Source organism: Periplaneta americana, chromosome 8 (genome assembly GCF_040183065.1).
Source record: "Periplaneta americana isolate PAMFEO1 chromosome 8, P.americana_PAMFEO1_priV1, whole genome shotgun sequence".
Classification (NCBI taxonomy): Eukaryota; Metazoa; Arthropoda; class Insecta; order Blattodea; family Blattidae; genus Periplaneta; species Periplaneta americana.
The window spans coordinates 153,578,641-153,599,282 of record NC_091124.1 but is presented as its reverse complement, the minus strand read 5'-3'; the positions used below and the strand labels follow the sequence as shown (position 1 = coordinate 153,599,282).

At 35.6% G+C, this 20,642-nt stretch overlaps 1 protein-coding gene across 1 annotated transcript in view; it reads right to left on the bottom strand.

The window, feature by feature from the left end:
- Positions 1–9,408, bottom strand: part of Tsf1 (Transferrin 1) — a 101,006-nt gene extending 91,598 nt beyond the window's left edge. Inside the window, exon 1 of the mRNA XM_069833826.1 lies at positions 9,342–9,408. The gene's annotated coding sequence lies outside the window, so the exon portion shown is untranslated. The remainder of the gene's footprint in view (positions 1–9,341) is intronic.
- Between the last annotated feature and the right edge of the window lie 11,234 nt (positions 9,409–20,642).

Sequence of the window (20,642 nt, the reverse complement as noted above, 5' to 3'; positions counted from 1 at the left end):
ATAGTTCAATTTGGGTTTCCATTGATGAGACTCCCGACAAAGAAGGTAGACTTGTTGGTAATGTAGTTATCGGTTTGTTAAGTGAACAATATTCTGAACGAATTCTTTTACATTGTGATGTTCTAGAAAAGTGCAATAACAAAACTATAGTTAAACTGTTCAACGAAGCTATGGGTATCCTGTGGCCAAAGGGTATTATGTACGATAATGTGTTATTCTTTATTAGCGATGCTGCCCCTTATATGGTCAAAGCTGGACAAGCATTATCTGTTGTATATCCTAAATTGACTCATTTTACTTGTGTGGCGCATGCATTTCATCGTGTGGCAGAAGTGGTCAGAGACAATTTCCCTAAAGTAGATTTGTTGATTTCATCAGTGAAAAAAGTATTTCTCAAAGCTCCCAGTAGAGTTAACGTGTTGAAAGAAATGTACCCTGAAATTCCATTGCCACCAAAGCCAATTTTAACTAGATGGGGTACATGGCTAGAAGCAGTTGAATATTATGCCGAACATATAGACTCTATTAACAATGTTCTCCTTGCATTGGACTCTGAAGATGCAGTCTCAATTGATACTGCGAAAACAGTTACCTGTGACATAAGTGTGAAGAATGACTTAGCTCACATTCAGCATACATTTTCATGCATCATAAAAACGCTCAAAAGTCTCCAAAATAGGCACCTTTCACTATCTGAAAGTTTTGAAATTATAAATAGTACTGTGGAACAACTGAATCGTGGTAGAGGTAAAGTTGCAGATGCAGTAAGAGCTAAGGTGGACACTGTACTTTCAAAAAACCCTGGATATGAAGAACTACAAAAGGTTGTTGCTGTGATGAGTGGTGAATCAACAGTGAAGATTAACTTGGACTTATCCCCAGCAGACATTGTGAAATTGAATTATGTACCAGTTACTTCTTGTGACGTCGAACGCTCTTTTAGTCAGTATAAATCTATCCTCAGAGACAATAGAAGAAGATTCACTTTTCAGCACTTGAAAGAAATGTTTGTAACCTATTGTTATGGTAACAGACAATAAAAATTGTGTTTTGTTGAAACTACATTGGAAGATAAGGTACGTCCATTATATTTTTTGTTTAGTTTGATTAAAATGTACCAATATTTAACGTACATAGTCATTTTTTTATAATTTTAAGTCCATATTTAATTCCATATTTTGGTAAAAATCCATATTTAATTCCATATTTTGGTAAAAATAACTACATATATATTTACATATTTCATATATTTTTAGTCCATATAAATCCGTTCCCTGCTCATCAAAGTAACTTTTGATCTCGTTGAAAGAACCACCTCATGTTTAGGATGCCGGATGGCCGCATAATTAAACCTAGGAACCATGCGCAGAAATGAAGTCGCTTCTCATGATCCGGCTCTCACAACTTGTGAACACACTATTTTTGTATGACCGCTATTTTGCTGCCTTTGCCGCTCTGACAAGTGGAATAAGAGTGCCTCTCCTCTTGAGGCAAACGATGTAACGATTTCTGAGGAGATTGCTGCAGATGAGTACAAGTTGCTTTGATGACAGATCAATTTATGAAAATGTGTGGCCACCCAGATCACCTGACCTAATATCATCTAATTATTTCTTGCGGGGTTATCTAAAGAATAGGGTAGGTATACAGGCAAATAAGAATCGATCACGAACAATCAACGATTTGAAGGACAATATAATTACCGAAATCAATAAAATTAACGAGAAAATGTTGCAACGAACTGCAAGAAACATAAAGCGACGGGTGCGGATGTGTGTACAGGAAGGAGGAGGTCATTTTCAATATCTGTTGTGAATGTAAGCAATTCTTTCACAGATACTTATCATTTAGAAAGAATTGTGTCCTCATACAAATGTTACATTATATCTCTGCCAGTGAGTTACCATTAAATTTGGTAATGGACGTTAGAATATTAAAAAGCAAGACAGCTTTTTGCTATCTCTCTTCCCACTCACCACTAACTATGACGCTGCACAGTGGCAGATATATAATAAAAGATTTGTATCTTCTTTTAAGAGAAATAGGAAGATTTTAAAAACCATCCGTTTCATATTAATCACCCTGTACAATTATTATGTATATAAAGAATCTTCCAATAAGAGTGTCCTACTTTTAACATACAAGGTGATTTACTAGGATTTACCGTCCTTTACGGAGCTTATTTCCAAAGACATTCTGAGCAAAAAATGTCATATAAACATGTGTCCTAATCTCAATATTTACAGAGTTACGTTTCGTTATTGGAACGCATTGCTGTGAACGTGCGATCTTGATCAGCGTGCAGTCAGCAGCCAGCGCGAGCGCTACGGAATTCAAAGGTAGCCGTATGTAGTCACGTAGCGCGACGAGTGCCGTTCACAAGCGTGCGGCCAAGTGTACTCAAGCGGACTGCGACATTTTTTAAAATGTGTTGTAAACTCTCCAAGACTGTAAATTAGGATGCAAAATTGAACTGCAAATAATTAATTGGTGTGATTTGTAATAATTGTTGTGATAAGTGCGTAAGAATAATGTAATTTTCTATTTAAAAATAGAAAAAAAACCTGCACGAAGCAACTAAGGAGTTGGCAGCACATTTTTAACTTCATAATACTTGCTAATTAAAGAAATGATACTTTTAAATGGCTCATTCTCTATTGTATTATTCTTTTAACTTCAAACTAAAGAAAAAACATATTTTACAAACAACTTTAAATTAATGTAACTCTGTAAATATTGAGAATAGGAACTATGTTTATATGACACTTTTTGTTCAAAATAAGCTCCGTAAAGGATGGTAAATCCTCGTGAATCACCCTGTATAACAGCTGCCGTGTTCATGAAGCTCTAGCAGTCATATTTTCCCCATGGTTACAGTCGTTGACAAATAATTATGGAACGTTACACCATTCCACGGCGCGTAGAAATCATTAAAATTTATTATTTAAAAAAAAAAAGTCATCCGTTCGCCAAGCATTCCGTGCATTACGTGAAGTATACGGTGTGTGTAATATACCTGGCTATGAAAAGGGATTATTTTTGGTCTCAATCGCAAGGTATGGGTCTCAGAAACGTCTCGTTTCGGCAAGATGACGCCACATGTCATACTGCTCACAAAACAGTCGACCTTTTGAGGGAGAGTTCAAAGACTTTGTCATTTCGCGTTGTGGTGATGTTAATTGGCACCCGAGATCATGTGATTTAACGCCGCTGGATTACTTCTTATAGGGTTATGTTAAATCAAGTGTTTATGCCAACAAAGCCAGAAATAGTTAATCACCTAAGGAATAATACCACTTGCGTTATTCGTGAAATTGAGCCTGGTTTATATTTGTCTGTTATTGAAAATTGCAACCCAACGAAGCCGCGGCGGCATTTAACTGACGTTCTCTTCCATACGTAATGGTATTAAGAGTGCTTCATAATAATAGTAATTAAATAAATAAACCTCTTTCGTTTATTCAGTTTATTTCATTTTAAAAGTGTGACACTCTTATTGGAAGATATTTCACATTAAGTGTGTCTGTATGTGTTCTTGTATGAACGATAAATAATTTAGTTATTTATACAGAACAATAATTTTAAAATTCTACAGATCTCTGCTGTGGCTACTGGTCTAAACCATCAGGCTGTCAGGCAAACGTTGAGACTTCGAGTCCCTGACAAGCCTGGAATTTTTCACTGAAAAGTCCATAGTGCCACTTGTGGCGAACGAAGTCGTAGTTGTGGTTTTTCTCAGGATTCTCCCGTTTCTCCACATTAGACATCAATATCATTCCATCCGATGCCCATTCCATTATTTCTGTATAGCATTCCCCGATTGCCGACTGCCTAGGAATTTTTTTAACTGAAAAACCCATAGTGAAACTTGTGACAGACCAAATCGCAGGTGAGATTTTTGTCGAGGTTCTCCCGTTTCCCCACGTTAGTCATCGCAATTATTCCGTCCAATATCCAGTTTTCTATATCTATAGCATTTCCCGATCGCAGATAAGCTTGCGATGTTTTATTGAACAGTCATCGTGACCACTTGTGACGGACAAAATTACAGACGAGTTTTTCTCCGGGTTCTCCCGTTTCCCCACGATAAGCATAAATATCATTCTGTCCGATCCCTAGTCCATCCTCATTCCATAGAATTTCTCAATCGGCGGCTGGCGATGCTCGCTAGGGAGAAGCGTGGTCGCCTTCTAGAAAGCTGGATACTTAGCGAACTTTAGCGTAGTTAGTTGATGTAGGTTGGGAATGCGCGTAACTGGGAACGGCGTAATAATTTACTTGGGTAGACCTATCGTAAGGATTCGCTCTTCTTCAAGATAATAATTGTAAACAAAATATCGGGACAAAGGCTCAAATTTCTACAATCAAATACGACTTCTTTTCCTATATTCGAATTTTAATACTAAATCATAACACAAAATAATATATATCGAGGGCATCATGCCAGAAGGGCGTATCAACAAAATTGCAAGTCTACATCAGAGCCATTTAAATATAGAATATTTTTTCTATCTTTGTCTACTTAAAAGGGTACTTTCTTTGATTCTTCCTAATACCCATTGTAATTCTCAAACGATTGTTTTCAAATATCAATTGCTTCCATTAAAATATTTCAATAACGCTGCATTTGTTGATACGCCCTTCTGGTGTGATGCCCTCGATATGAACAAATAAAAGCAGGAGTGTAGCTGGTAACATATGTTCTAACGAAGAAATATAATGAAAACATCAGACAGGAGCTTATGCATTGAAATTAATGTATGTATGTATGTATTTATTTATTCACACTGCAATGGGTATATACCCGGTGGCAGTGGTAACTAATTACACTCAATAATGACAATAATAAACTTATTAATTAAAAATACAATTAATGATAATACTAATAATTAATACTAATAATAATAATAATAATAATAATAATAATAATAACAGGGAATATACTAAATTAAATGAAACGATCACTTAAAATAACATTTGAAATATTCTAATTTGTATCTTAAAACTAAGATCGAACTAAAACCCACGAGTATATGTTCATATCTGCACAAGTACCTTTCAACATTACACTCATTTCGCTGTCAACTCACTCACTGCACTGGAACTACGACACATTTCACTGGTTCTATCCTGATTTCACTAACACTTCAAAAACATTTCACTGTTCAAATACTTTGCACTGCCACTATAACCTATACAGCTTCGCTGACAGGAACACGTTTCACTTACACAGCACACTTCACTGACACGACATACTTCTTCACTGATACAATACACTTCACTGACACAACATAATTCTTCACTGATACAACACTTCAATAACAACATATCATTTACACCCTTTAAGTACTGTGTATAATTACCGTCTATTAGTAAGGTCCTTAAGCCTATTTTTAAATACATTTTTGGTTGTTGGTAAAGCCTTTAGTAAGTCTGCAGGTAAAGCATTCCAGTCCCTGATAGTACGATTGAGAAAAGAAAACTTTCCAGTGTCCGTCCTCTGCCTTCTTTCCCTCAATTTATATGAGTGGTCGTTCCTTGAAGAGTAATTTGGCGGCTGCAACCTATTTTTTATTTCTTTCCAGGCAGGCTCACCTCTGTATGTTTTGAACAGTGCGCATAATCGAATTCGCGTTCTCCTGTCCGTGAGTGTGTCCCATTTTAATGGTGAATTTTTCCGACAACACTTAAGAGCCCGTTTTTTAATCTTTCCCAGTGTCTTAATATGTTCTAATCTGTAAGGATCCCAACATGCAGCACCATATTCCATTACTGGAATCCATGGAGAAGATAAAACAGTATAGAAGAAATAGAACGGTACACGTCAATGAAATAGAAAATTTCAAAACCAATATTAAGATAGTAATAAGACCTCAGACGAAGTGTGCTTAAATGCGACAGGGTCATGTCAGTACATTTACTGGTATGTAAAAAAACTCCTGCGGGACGAAACTCCGGCACACCGGCGACGCTGATATAACCTCGGCAGTTGCGAGCGTCGTTAAATAAAATATAATTTAATTACATATATATATATATATATATATATATATATATATATATATATATATATATATATATATAGAGTAGAAGTGAAACAACCCTACAGATTTTCAGAGCGAATAACTCATGTTATATGTAGGAAAAATAATGTAATATCATATTGGTGAAAATTTCATAGTTTACAAGTTTAACACCCTCTTATTCTGTAACTATTGCGAGTGGGGTCGTGATTTTTGTCCATATCGATAGAAAATCTTATTTGAATCATTTATTTCTCTGACGTATTTCCATAGCGTTGACGGTTTTCGTGTAGATTTCATTATTTTAAAAACCATTAATTTCAAAGCAATGAATGATGCGAATTACATCTGTATTACGAGAATAAAGAGCAGTGTGTTAGCGGCGATGTTGCCAGACTGCTGAAACTTCCAAATTATCTAATCAACTGTGCATTTAATCACAAAACATGATATAGCTTTTCTATTCATTAAATGTACCCTATCGTCCATTTCAATCTTCAGTGCTATTTCACTTCCACCCTGGATTGTATCTTTGTCAGCACTTGCGCACATAATATTTCCTGGACGACTGGAAAATTCTTGCATATAAAGGGACGATGTGAAAAAACCAGAACAACCACACCCTGCTTTCGTTCCATTGACAACAAGAAGCATTCCCGAACATCCTTACCTACTCGACTCTAATATCAACTACCCTCCTTTTCTCTATTCCACTTATTTTCAGTTGGCGCTCCAACAGTCCGGGTGCCAAGCTCGTGATTTTGTTATGTTTTGTGTGCGGTTTGTGTTCGTGACACCTCCGACAAAATTATAGAAAGTAGTAGAATAGAAATGATCGGGACGAAATTCAAATACAAACTGCTGATACCGGAACCCACACTTTCAGAAGTCGAAATTGCGATAGAAAATCTGATAAAGTACAAGTCTCCAGGCATTGATCAAATTCCAGCAGAATTAATACAAGAGGGTGGAAAGGCATTATCTAGCGAAATTTATAAACTTCTACTTGCAATTGGGGGAAAGGAAATTGTACCAGAACAATGGAAGGAGTCCATAATCGTACCTATTTTTAAGAAGGGGGACAAGACTAACTATAGTAACTTTCGAGGAATATCACTTTTGTTGACGTCGTACAAAATTTTGTCGAATATCCTTTTGAGAAGATTAACTCCATATGTAGATGAAATTATTGGGGATCATCAGTGTGGTTTTAGGCGTAATAGATCGACTATTGATAAGATTTTTTGTATTCGACAGATATTGGAGAAAAAATGGGAGTATAAGGGTACAGTACATCAGTTATTCATAGATTTCAAAAAGGCGTATGACTCGGTTAAGAGAGAAGCTTTATATAATATTTTTATTGCATTTGATATTCCCAAGAAACTAGTTCGATTAATTAAAATGTGTCTTAGTGAAGCTTACAGCAGAGTCCGTATAGGCCAGTTTCTATCTGATGCTTTTCCAATTCACTGCGGGCTAAAGCAGGGAGATGCACTATCACCTTTACTTTTTAACTTCGCTCTAGAATATGCCATTAGGAAAGTTCAGGATAACACAGAGGGTTTGAAATTGAACGGGTTACACCAGCTTCTTGTCTATGCGGATGACGTGAATATGTTAGGAGAAAATTCACGAACGATTAGGGAAAACGCGTAAATTCTAGTTAAAGCAAGTAAAGTGATAGGGTTGGAAGTAAATCCCGAAAAGACTAAGTATATGATTATGTCTCGTGACGAGAATATTCTACGAAATGGAACTATAAAAATTGGAGATTTATCCTTCGAAGAGGTGGAAAAATTCAAATATCTTGGAGCAACAGTAACAAATATAAATGACACTCGGGAGGAAATTAAACGCAAAACAAATATGGGAAATGCGTGTTATTATTCGGTTGAGAAGCTTTTATCATCCAGTCTGCTGTCAAAAAATCTGGAAGTTAGAATTTATAAAACAGTTATATTACCGGTTGTTCTGTATGGTTGTGAAACTTGGACTCTCACTTTGAGAGAGGAAGAGAGGTTAAGGGTGCTTGAGAATAAGGTTCTTAGGAAAATATTTGGGGCTAAGAGGGATGAAGTTACAGGAGAATGGAGAAAGTTACACAACGCAGAGCTGCACGCATTGCATACTTCACCTGACATAATTAGGAACATAAAATCCAGACGTTTGAGATGGGCAGGACATGTAGCACGTATGGGCGATTCTAGAAATGCATATAGAGTGTTAGTTGGGAGGCCGGAGGGAAAAAGACCTTTGGGGAGACCGAGACATAGGTGGAAAGATAATATTAAAATGGATTTGAGGGAGGTGGGATATGATGGTAGAGACTGGATTAATCTTGCTCAGGATAGGGACCAATGGGGGGCTTATGCGAGGGCGGCAATGAACCTCCGGGTTCCTTAAAAGCCAGTAAGTAAGTAGAATCCCTAACAGAACATATTTTCCACGCACAAGAGCCATTGGTGAGGCTGTTCAGGTAAAACTAGACTTGGGTGCTATCAAAAAATCTTGGTTATAGCACTGTTCTCAAAGTAGAGAAGGTCTTGTGCCAAGAAAGTGTGGCTTGCTTTAACCTAAATCTTAAAAACTCACAATTTGTACACTAAGTTGTTGTTGAGTAACCTCATGTGATGCTGAACGATCATTTTCAGCATTCAAAGATATCATTGTAGATAACAGATTAAATGTGATAACAGAGAAATATGTTAGTTGTGTTTTGCAACAAAAAATAAGGTAAGCAGAGAAATAAATTTTACATATTGTACATTTTAAAATAAAAAAGAAACATATAGGCCTATATCTACCTAACATATCATTCATATTTTGTTTCTTATAAATATAGCAAACCATACAAAAATTGTATTTTGCATGTTTTTGTATATGTATTTATTTTTAAGCATATATCAGACTTTGTTTGTGCATATAAATCCTGGCCAAACTTATAATCTTTGAGGGATGGTAACAACTGTTTCGTGAGTTCTCTTATATTCCAGGAAAACTTTATTGTAGGCTGCAAGGACGAGAACATTAATAGACTTACTAATCACTCACTCGCTAGCCACGCCTACAACATGGCACATAACGTACTTAGAATACATTAATGTAGACTTATGAAAGGTAATAGAATGAGACGAATACAAATTAATGCTGAATCGATTCTTGGCAGCTGCAGTCTCTAACAGCAGCAATTTCAAACAAAACACAACTTGAGAATCAATTCGCTCTCTAGATTATTTTGTTCATCCTCAATCACTATTCACTTTTTCTATATTGAAGTTACTAAAACATACAATTAATGAGTCTCGTATTCCTTACCATTCTTACACATCTTTTCTTGATGAATCACTTATTCGTTCCATAACATCACAATACCCATTTTATTATCTGCTCAGTCCCTTACTTGTTACAGAAGAGCGTCTCGTTTAGGCACAGTGAAAACGTAAACAAAGTGCAGGTAACGTGTGGGGGGGGGAGGACGAGCCGTACGATAAGCACTAGGGAAGCACAAGATTTTAGTTACAACATTTATGACGGAGCATTAATAGAAATTACATTTTCCAAAAAAACACAAAACAAAAGAACACAAATTGCATAACGTTATCATCAGGGAACGGATTTATATGGACTAAAAATATATGAAATATGTAAATATATATGTAGTTATTTTTACCAAAATATGGAATTAAATATGGATTTTTACCAAAATATGGAATTAAATATGGACTTAAAATTATAAAAAAATGACTATGTACGTTAAATATTGGTACATTTTAATCAAACTAAACAAAAAATATAATGGACGTACCTTATCTTCCAATGTAGTTTCAACAAAACACAATTTTTATTGTCTGTTACCATAACAATAGGTTACAAACATTTCTTTCAAGTGCTGAAAAGTGAATCTTCTTCTATTGTCTCTGAGGATAGATTTATACTGACTAAAAGAGCGTTCGACGTCACAAGAAGTAACTGGTACATAATTCAATTTCACAATGTCTGCTGGGGATAAGTCCAAGTTAATCTTCACTGTTGATTCACCACTCATCACAGCAACAACCTTTTGTAGTTCTTCATATCCAGGGTTTTTTGAAAGTACAGTGTCCACCTTAGCTCTTACTGCATCTGCAACTTTACCTCTACCACGATTCAGTTGTTCCACAGTACTATTTATAATTTCAAAACTTTCAGATAGTGAAAGGTGCCTATTTTGGAGACTTTTGAGCGTTTTTATGATGCATGAAAATGTATGCTGAATGTGAGCTAAGTCATTCTTCACACTTATGTCACAGGTAACTGTTTTCGCAGTATCAATTGAGACTGCATCTTCAGAGTCCACTGCAAGGAGAACATTGTTAATAGAGTCTATATGTTCGGCATAATATTCAACTGCTTCTAGCCATGTACCCCATCTAGTTAAAATTGGCTTTGGTGGCAATGGAATTTCAGGGTACATTTCTTTCAACACGTTAACTCTACTGGGAGCTTTGAGAAATACTTTTTTCACTGATGAAATCAACAAATCTACTTTAGGGAAATTGTCTCTGACCACTTCTGCCACACGATGAAATGCATGCGCCACACAAGTAAAATGAGTCAATTTAGGATATACAACAGATAATGCTTGTCCAGCTTTGACCATATAAGGGGCAGCATCGCTAATAAAGAATAACACATTATCGTACATAATACCCTTTGGCCACAGGATACCCATAGCTTCGTTGAACAGTTTAACTATAGTTTTGTTATTGCACTTTTCTAGAACATCACAATGTAAAAGAATTCGTTCAGAATATTGTTCACTTAACAAACCGATAACTACATTACCAACAAGTCTACCTTCTTTGTCGGGAGTCTCATCAATGGAAACCCAAATTGAACTATCTTTAATTTCATCTCTTATCTTCTGTATTGTCTCATCGTAGATGGATGGAGCATACGTCTTCCTAAGTGTTGACTCATCCGGGATTGTATGTTGAGTATATTTTTCAAGGAATTCCCTGAAGACCTTATTCTTTAGTTTGTAGAGAGGAATATCAGCAGAGATGAGAGAACGGCACAGGTCGATGTTAAACTCAGATCTTACATTCGATGTTGTTGGTTGTGTTAAAAACAATTGTCTCTGCTTGGAATTTAGTTGTTTGTTGGCCTGATGTTTACTAGTTGTAATGTGTTGTTGCACCAGGAACTTTTGTGTAGATGATACTGCACACTGACACAAATTACAAAATAATATTTTATTGTCAGTTGATAAACCATCTTCTTTAAATTCTGAAATGTAACTTGTTAGTTTTGATTTTAAATTGACTGAATGACGTACTTTTGGCATATTTACCGTCTTTATAGTATGATTTACAAAACTGAACCTATGTGTACTCTGACTGGCATTTAACTGTTGAGCTGCACAACTGAAGTCTGTTAAAAATTTTAAATTAAATTAATACAGTTTTGTAACTTACTTTCCCATTGTTGATAGGACTGCTAATTTTCAAATAACTCTGATGTTAAAGGGATTACTGAACATGTGTTTAAATCTCTATTGTTGAAATGTATTTTTAAAAGTTAATGGAATTTTGTTTTGTTTTATTGTTAAACCTAATATAATATGGACTGTTTTATATGAAATATGGAAAATATATGGAAATTAACGAAAATATGTACTAAACTCTAAAATATGGAAAAATATGGAAAATAAAAGTAGGATTTTTCAACCCTACACATTGTGAAACATAAAGATAATGCAAAATATAAATTATATTAGCTTTATAAGTAAATATGTATTTACATATAAATCCTTTCCCTGGTTATCATATACACATTTTAACAAACAAGCAATAAAATTGTAACGTTGAAATAATTCAATATAACAAATCAAATTTTGCTACTTATATGATGTTGCTTTCAAGCAGAATTTTTACGGTCATGAATTTCATTTTCTGTATGACTAACACAATATCACCGTCTTTTGTGGCCGAATTAACAAAACTACAATATATTGATCTAAAGTGACAACACTATTTCCTAAACATAATTATCCCTTCTCAAAGTTCAATTTATTCACATACAGTTCAGACAAATACACTGCAGTTTTGTTAATTCGGCCACAGAAGACGATGATATTATGTTAGTCATACAGAAAATGACATTCATTACCGTAAAAAAATGCTTCTTGAAAGCAACATCATGTAAGTAGTAAAATTTGATTTGCTATATTGAATTAGTTCAACGTCACAATTGCTTGTTTGTTAAAATGTGTAAATGATAACTAGGGCCATGATATCGGTATATTTGTATTAGTCTGAGGTGAACATACGACGCCGGTCAGAATGTGGTCGGTGTTTCAAGTACAGCCAGCGGAAGAGAATTTGACACACGCCTAAGCGAGCACGTTCCGTGTTTTGTATACGATTATTGCGTATTATAAAATCAAGACATACAATCATTGTATATAAGAGTTAATATCGGAAAGGTCTAAAATGCTGGTGAGGTTGAGAATAAATGTTGGAAATCATACTTAAATTGTTACAAATGTGGTAAAAGACAAGTCTGAAAAGATGTTTTCTTTATATTTAGAGTTTTGCATTACAGTTTTAGAATGCCGAAAACGTATATGGCGTACAATTTTGCTTTCCCTGTATTTAACTGTTACATTAATTTATTTATTACATCTATTTCGTATCTTACTTTTCTTGCATGTTGTTTGCCTGATTTCGGTTGCTGCTGCAATAAACAACATTCATTTTCAAAGTTTGAAATGAAAATGACCGCCGAGTGTCGGATAGTATAACCTTATATGCGGAAAAACTGCGTTCAACCAAATGTTCAACATTGGGTGAAACCAAGGACGCATATACAAAATATTTCACATCATCAATTTCATTTCTACATCAAGTTTATAACAATTGCACTTATCATCTGATAAAATTTTTGCAATTTTGCATAATGAATTGAAACCACCGTTTTTTTTATTACTGTGTGATGTAGAAATTAAATTGATAGTATGAAATATTTTACATATGCGCCCTTGATTTCAGCCGAAGTAGAACGCAGTTTTTCCGCATACAAGGTTATACTATCCGACACTCGGCGGTCATTTTCATTTGAAACTTTAAAAATGAATATTGTTGTTTCTTGCAGCATGAACCGAAACTAAGCGAACAACATGCAAGAAAAGTAAGGGACGAAATTGATATGATAAATAAATTAATGTAACAGTTAAATACAGAAAAAGCAAAATTGTACGTCATATACGTTTTCGGCATTCTAAAACTGTAATGTAGAACTCTAAATAAAAAAAAAAAAAACATCTTTCCAGACTTATGTTTTACCACATTTGTGACAATTTAAGTATGATTTCCAGCATTTTAGACCTTTCCGATATTAACCCTTATTATGCAATAATTGTATTGTCTTGATTTTATAATACGCAATAATCGTATACATAACACGGAACGTGCTTGCTTAGGCATATGTCAAATTCGCTTCCTCTGCCTGTACTTGAAACACGTCGACTACATTCTGTCCGGGGCGTCGTATGTTCACTTCAAACTAATACAAATATACCGATGTCACTGCCCTAATGGTAACGTTATGCAATTTGTGTGTTTTTGGAAAATATAATTTCAATTAATGCTCCTCCATAAATGTTGTAACCAAAACCTTGTGAATCCCTCGTGTTTATCGTACGACTCGTCCTCCCCCTCCCCACACGTTACCTGCACTTTGTTTACGTTTTCACTATGCCTAAACGAGACGCTCTACTGTACTTCATTAAGTTAACCTCACTCGCTCAACCATACGTTCCTTTCTCAATCAGCCACTGATCCTAACTCGATCAGCCAATTCCTTCCTTCGTCATCAACTACCCACCTCCACTCGTTCAACACTTGCTCGCTTCCTCAATCAATTACGACTCTCACTCACTAAACCAGTTGCTTATATCCTCAATAAGTTACCCACTCTCATTCACTAAACCACCTGTTCCATGTCCCAATTATTTACCCATTTCCAATCTTACTTGTTTCTTCAATCTATTACCCACTTTCATTTGTTTTTCCCTCAACCAATTATAAGCTTGGTTATCCACTTCGTTTTTAAACAATAGCTAGACACTCTCACTAACTCAACCACTTGTTTGTTTCCGTGCTCAGTCACTAGTTATCCATTCTCATTCGGCCAGTCAACTCATTTTTCTCAAACAGTTACCAATTCTCATTCGATCATTCTTTTGTTTTCTCAACCTATTACTCACTCTCATTCGTTTCATTCCTCAACACGTTACCCATCCTCTCGGTCAACCGTTTTTTATATTCCTGAATCAGATACCCACTCTCACTCGCTTAACCATTTGTTCTTCCCCAATTTATTACCCACTTGTTTCATTCCTCAACACGTTACTCACTCTCACTCGGTCAACCGTTTTTATATTCTTGAATCAGATACCCACTCTCACTCGCTTAACCATTTGTTCTTCCCCAATTTATTACCCACTTGTTTCATTCGTCAACACGTCACCCACTCTCACTCGGTCAACCGTTTTTTATATTCCTGAATCAGATACCCACTCTCACTCGCTTAACCATTTGTTCTTCCCAATTTATTACCTACTTGTTTCATTCCACAACACGTTACCCACTCTCACTCGGTCAACCGTTTTTATATTCCTGAATCAGATACCCACTCTCACTCGCTTAACCATTTGTTCTTCCCCAATTTATTACCCACTTGTTTCATTCCTCAACACGTCACCCATTCTCACTCGGTCAACCGTTTTTTATATTTCTGAATCAGATACCCACTCTCACTCGCTTAACCATTTGTTCTTCCCCAATTTATTACCCATTTGTTTCATTCCTCAACACGTCACCCATTCTCACTCGGTCAACCGTTTTTATATTCCTGAATCAGATACCCACTCTCACTCGCTTAACCATTTCTTCTTCCCCAATTTATTACCCACTTGTTTCATTCGTCAACACATCACCCACTCTCACTCGGTCAACCGTTTTTTATATTCCTGAATCAGATACCCACTCTCACTCGCTTAATCATTTGTTCTTCCCCAATTTATTACCCACTTGTTTCATTCCTCAACACGTTACCCACTCTCACTCGGTCAACCGTTTTTTATATTCCTGAATCAGATACCCACTCTCACTCGCTTAACCATTTCTTCTTCCCCAATTTATTACCCACTTGTTTCATTCCTCAACACGTCACCCATTCTCACTCGGTCAACCGTTTTTTATATCCCTGGATCAGATATCCACTCTCACTCGCTTAACCATCTCTTCTTCCCCAATTTATTACCCACTTGTTTCACTCCTCAACACGTCACCCACTCTCACTCGGTCAACCGTTTTTTATATTCCTGAATCAGATACCCACTCTCACTCGCTTAACCATTTCTTCTTCCCCAATTTATTACCCACTTGTTTCATTCCTCAACACGTCACCCATTCTCACTCGGTCAACCGTTTTTTATATTCCTGAATCAGATATCCACTCTCATTCGCTTAACCATTTCTTCTTCCCCAATTTATTATCCACTTGTTTCACTCCTCAATACGTCGGTCGACATATTTTTTTAATAAGTTACACACTCCAATTTGCCCCCTAACTGTAGGCCTACATTATCTTCTCCACTCGCTTATTCCGGTAGGCTACCAGATAACCCACTACTTTGTACAATGGGTGTAATTGATCCTCGTGGTCCACATCGTGCTGACCCACATAAAATGCAAGTGGCTTCCTCACGTGAAGCCAAAGTAAACGTCACGCATGCGATTACTACCACAATTGCTACTCCTTCAAGCACTGCACTTCTAAGAATTATTGAAATTATATCTCCAGGAAATGCAGTACCAGCGACTTGTGTTAGTTCGAAACTATATGGAACTATTAATTTGCTTAAGTGGGGAATCTGCTTTCTTATTCCAAAGGGGAAAAAAGCAGTCGACAATGTTTCTAATAACGACCTTGCTTGTATACAAAAGAAACCAACAGACTGTATCTATGGTTCCACATAAAGCCGTAGCTACTTTATTCTGTTTGCGTATTTAACAGTAGGCCTTTTTAATGCAGTCAGTGGGACGTAAATTCTAGAAAAAATATAATCTGACGACTCACAGCGTGCTTTTCGAAATATAATAAATTGGAATAATTATGTTTACATTACATTATCTGTATTTTGAGGCGCACGATAGCGTAGCGGTTAAGTTCTACCAGATATTGTACGAAATGGAAATATAAAAATTGGAGATTTATATTTCAAGAGGTGAAAAAATTCAAATATCTTGGAGCTACAGTAACAAATATAAATGACACTCGGGAGGAAATTAAACGCAGAATAAATATGGGAAATGCCTCTTATTATTCGGTTGAGAAGCTTTCGCCATCTAGTCTGCTGTCAAAAAATCTCAAAGTTAGAATTTATAAAACAGTAATATTACCTGTTGTTCTCTATGGTTGTGAAACTTGGACTCTCACTTTGCGAGAGAAACAGATATTGAGGGTGTTTGAGTTTTTTAGGAAAATATTTGGGGCTAAGAGGGATGAAGTTACGGGAGAATGGAGAAAGTTACACAACGCAGAACTGTGCGCATTGTATTCTTCAACTGACATAATTAGGAACATTAAATCCAGGCTTTTGAGATGAGCAGGGCATGTAGCACGTATGGGCGAATCGAGAAATGCATATAAAGTGTTAGTTGGGAAGCCAGAGTGAAAAAGACTTTTCGGGAGGCCGAGACGTAGATGGGAGGATATTAAAATGGATTTGAGGGAGGTGAAATATGATGACAGAGACTGGATTAATATTGCACAGGATAGAGACCGATGGCAGGTTTATGTGAGGGCAGCAATGAACCTGCGGGTTCCTTACAAGCTATTTGTAAGTAAGTAAGTAAGATATTTCAAGAGCGGGCATTTCTAGCTTTTAAGCGAGGTGTAAGACTGTAAGTGCCCTAGAATCTCTTTTAATCGTATGCCTGCATGCGATTCTGTAAGCAGATCTCTAGATCCCCTGTCAGAGGATACAACATGCCCGCGATTAATATCCTTCTACAGCAGTGACCCAGACTTTGTCCTTGCGAGTCTGCTCACACTCTTTCCGCAGCGTGAGGTGTACACAGGGCTCTCGCTTTAACTTCGATGCCTCAGTGACGTACTGTGCCAGTAGCGTGAATTATGTTATTGATGATGAAGGACCTTAATATATTAATTCGTAAATAATCAAAGAAGAACGAACATAAATTGGTAACAATACTAAACGATATTTACAGATTTCGTACAGGAAACATTTTACAAATTGAAAAACTGAGACAAATTCTTACACATATTTTGGAAAATTAACGTTACACTATTCTTGAAAAAAAATATTCTCTTTTATAAATCTGATATTGATAGAAATTAATGGAGGAGACGGGTGACATTCTGGTCATTTTCATTCAAAAATCGCATTTTCATTTTGCGTGCTCGGTGTGTGTGTGTCTATGTGAGTACGCGCGCGCGTGTGTGTGAAAAACAAATCGGTAATCTCTTATTTATACTACATAATGTTGAGCAAGTTTCAATGCCCTATGGTGGTTGGAAGCATACAAATGACGTCACATTTAAATGGCTGCACCCTTTAATTTGAACATGAAACTCCTATTCCATGTCTCATAGGCTATATTGTGGTTAACAAAACACAGTAGCAGAGTAGCATTTTTGTTATAAACTAAATAAGCTACTTTCGAAATTAAAAAAAAAATTATTTATTTATTTATTTATTTATTTATTTATTTATTTATTTATTTATTTATTTATTTATTTATTTATTTATTTATTTATTCATTTATTTATTGGACACTAAGTATTTAAATTTTTAAGTTGTACATTTTAAAACATTGTAGTTGTAACTTAAACGAGAATTTAAAATTCTTGATATTTTGTTCTTTTCTAACTATATCAGAGATGTATTTTTTTTAATTTGAGTGACCCAAAAACCATTCATCCGATCATAACAAAACATAAGCAAGAATATTTAGAGCAAGGAAATGAATTACACAAAATATGAAAGCTCTAACTTACAAGATGTAGAAAATATAAATTTCACCCATCACCCCCATTAATCATCAAAAGAAAGAATCTACGTTGGTAACAATATTAAATGATATTTACAGATATGTCGGCCTCGGTAGCATAGTCGGTATAGCGTTAGCCTTCTGTACTCGAGGTAGCGGGTTCGATCCCGGCCCAGGTCAATGGCATTTAAGTGTATTTAAATGCGACTGCCTCATGTCAGTAGATTTACTGGCATGTAAAAGAACTCCTGAGGGACAAAATTCCGGCACACCGGCGACGCTGATATAGCCTCTGCAGTTGCGAGCGTCGTTAAATAAACCGTAATTTAAATTTTTATTTACAGATTTACCACAGCAAACGTTTTACAAACTTTAAAACCGAAAGAAATTCTTGCACTTCTTTGGAAAATTAACGTACACTTTTCTTGAACTCTTGTAGCAACCAAGTGCTTGACGTCACAGATGTCAGCCCATAGGCTGTGCTCTTACGGTAGTAAGCCGCTCTTGACCCGTAATAGAAATCCTGCCTGTCACTGTTCTACAGCATCGTAGGTCGAGACTTCGTTTCCAAGGGGCGTCACTGGAGTTTTCCAATTAATCTAATCTTTCCGGCCGCTCTATGGCCTGAGAGCAACTTAACCTCTCAAAGTAGACCATGCGGTTGTGGTTTGGATCAGTGTTTCTTAACATTTTCTATAAACGTACCACCTTAGGCATCGAACATTTTAAGTACCGGTATCTCCATAGTAAATATCGGACGTGTGGTAGAGTTGCGGTTAAGTTGTAACGCTGCAAAGCCGGAAGGTCGTGGGTTCGATCCTCGATGGGATGATGGATTCTCTCCATAGATCTAATCCAAACGTGCTCACGGCGAGCATATTGCACTGTGGGCGCCCGATGCACTAGGTGGGCGGACGTTGGAAACCTGTTGGTAACTGCAAACAGTGTCGCGCATTCAAATCTAGCGTAACCAAGCAGCTCAGTTACTTATTTAGTTACCGGTACTTATTTCTCCTTTACTTATTTATTTATTGTTTGTTTGATTCTTTATTTCTTTATTTATCGCTGCGTTTTATTCCTTTTTTATTTTTTCTTTCTTTATTCCTTCCTTTATTTCTTTATTATTTATACTAGCCGTACCCGTGCGTTCCGCTGCACCCGTTAGAAATAAATATAAAGTAATTACATAATTAAAATAGGATATTTGATCCAGGAAACATTCGTGTTTGATAGAAGGATAAATCGTTTAATATGTTACTTAATTTAAATTGCATCCAAATAATTAAAATGCGATCATTTTGGTCCAGAGACACTCATTTGGTGCAATGACAATTCCTTTAACATGTTTCTTAATTTTTATTACATGCAACCATAGTTTAATGAAGATTGACATAATTTAGATTTAATGTGTATATTTTATTTTACTTGTTATAGGTTTCCATTGAATTATGGTAATAACTTAATTTTAACCCTTGTTTTCTACGTATTCAGTAAATGGCACTTGGCCGACTATGGTTCTGAACCCTTCAAATAACTTAAATTATATTATATAACATATTATATTATATTATATTATATTATATTATATTATATTATATTATATTATATTATATTATATTACTAGCCGTACCCGTGCGCTCCGCTGCACCTATTAGAAATAAATATAAAGTAATTACATAATTAAAATAAGACGTTTGATCCAGGGAACAACTTTTACAACAGCGCAAGATAATCTGTTTCGCTCATTACCCAATTTTTTTGCATTGCATTTATTGCATATATATTTCATGTATTTTAACATGATTCAATTGAGCATAGTTAAAACTTGAATTATAAAATAATGGATTGCTAAGCTAACGTACTATTACTGCACACTAAATCAATAATTGTTAATTCTCTGAGATTAAAATGACTGTACATAAATATTATTTTCTGTGCATAAGAAGCTATTTTAATCTTACCTGTCCTCGATTTACTCAGACGTTACTGTAATAACATTATAGCATTATGTCCATCTAGAGAAACTACACTTTCCAATGGTGAAATAATAATTAATTATACAAATCGGTTAATTTAGCTTCTGATATTACTTCATACAAACACAGAAACATTCTCTGTAGGCTATGTTTAATAGCTTTCGATTGTTGATGTCCAAGGCCCCTGTTTCGATTGTTGTTGTCCAAGGCCCCTTATAGACGAAGTCATTTGTCCTTTATTCATTGCACGTCTCAGATGGCGTTGTTTTAGTTTTAAAACTCATTTATCTCATTAAATATCAGTCCTATCAAAATTTTGTAAAGGATACAACTTATCGGAAATCATTTTTAAAGAAACTTTTGTTATGTAACATTTTTCACAAAAATCAATAATAAGCGAGATATTTTGATTTATTTAATTCAGGCCCCCTTATAACCCCCCTTTTAAATAATGTATTTTGAATGCCATATAGCCTAAAATCTAAGTTACAACGAACTTAATTTATATTCCAATTTTCATATAAATCGGTTCAGCCATTATCGCGTGAAAAGGTAACAAACATACAGACAGACATACA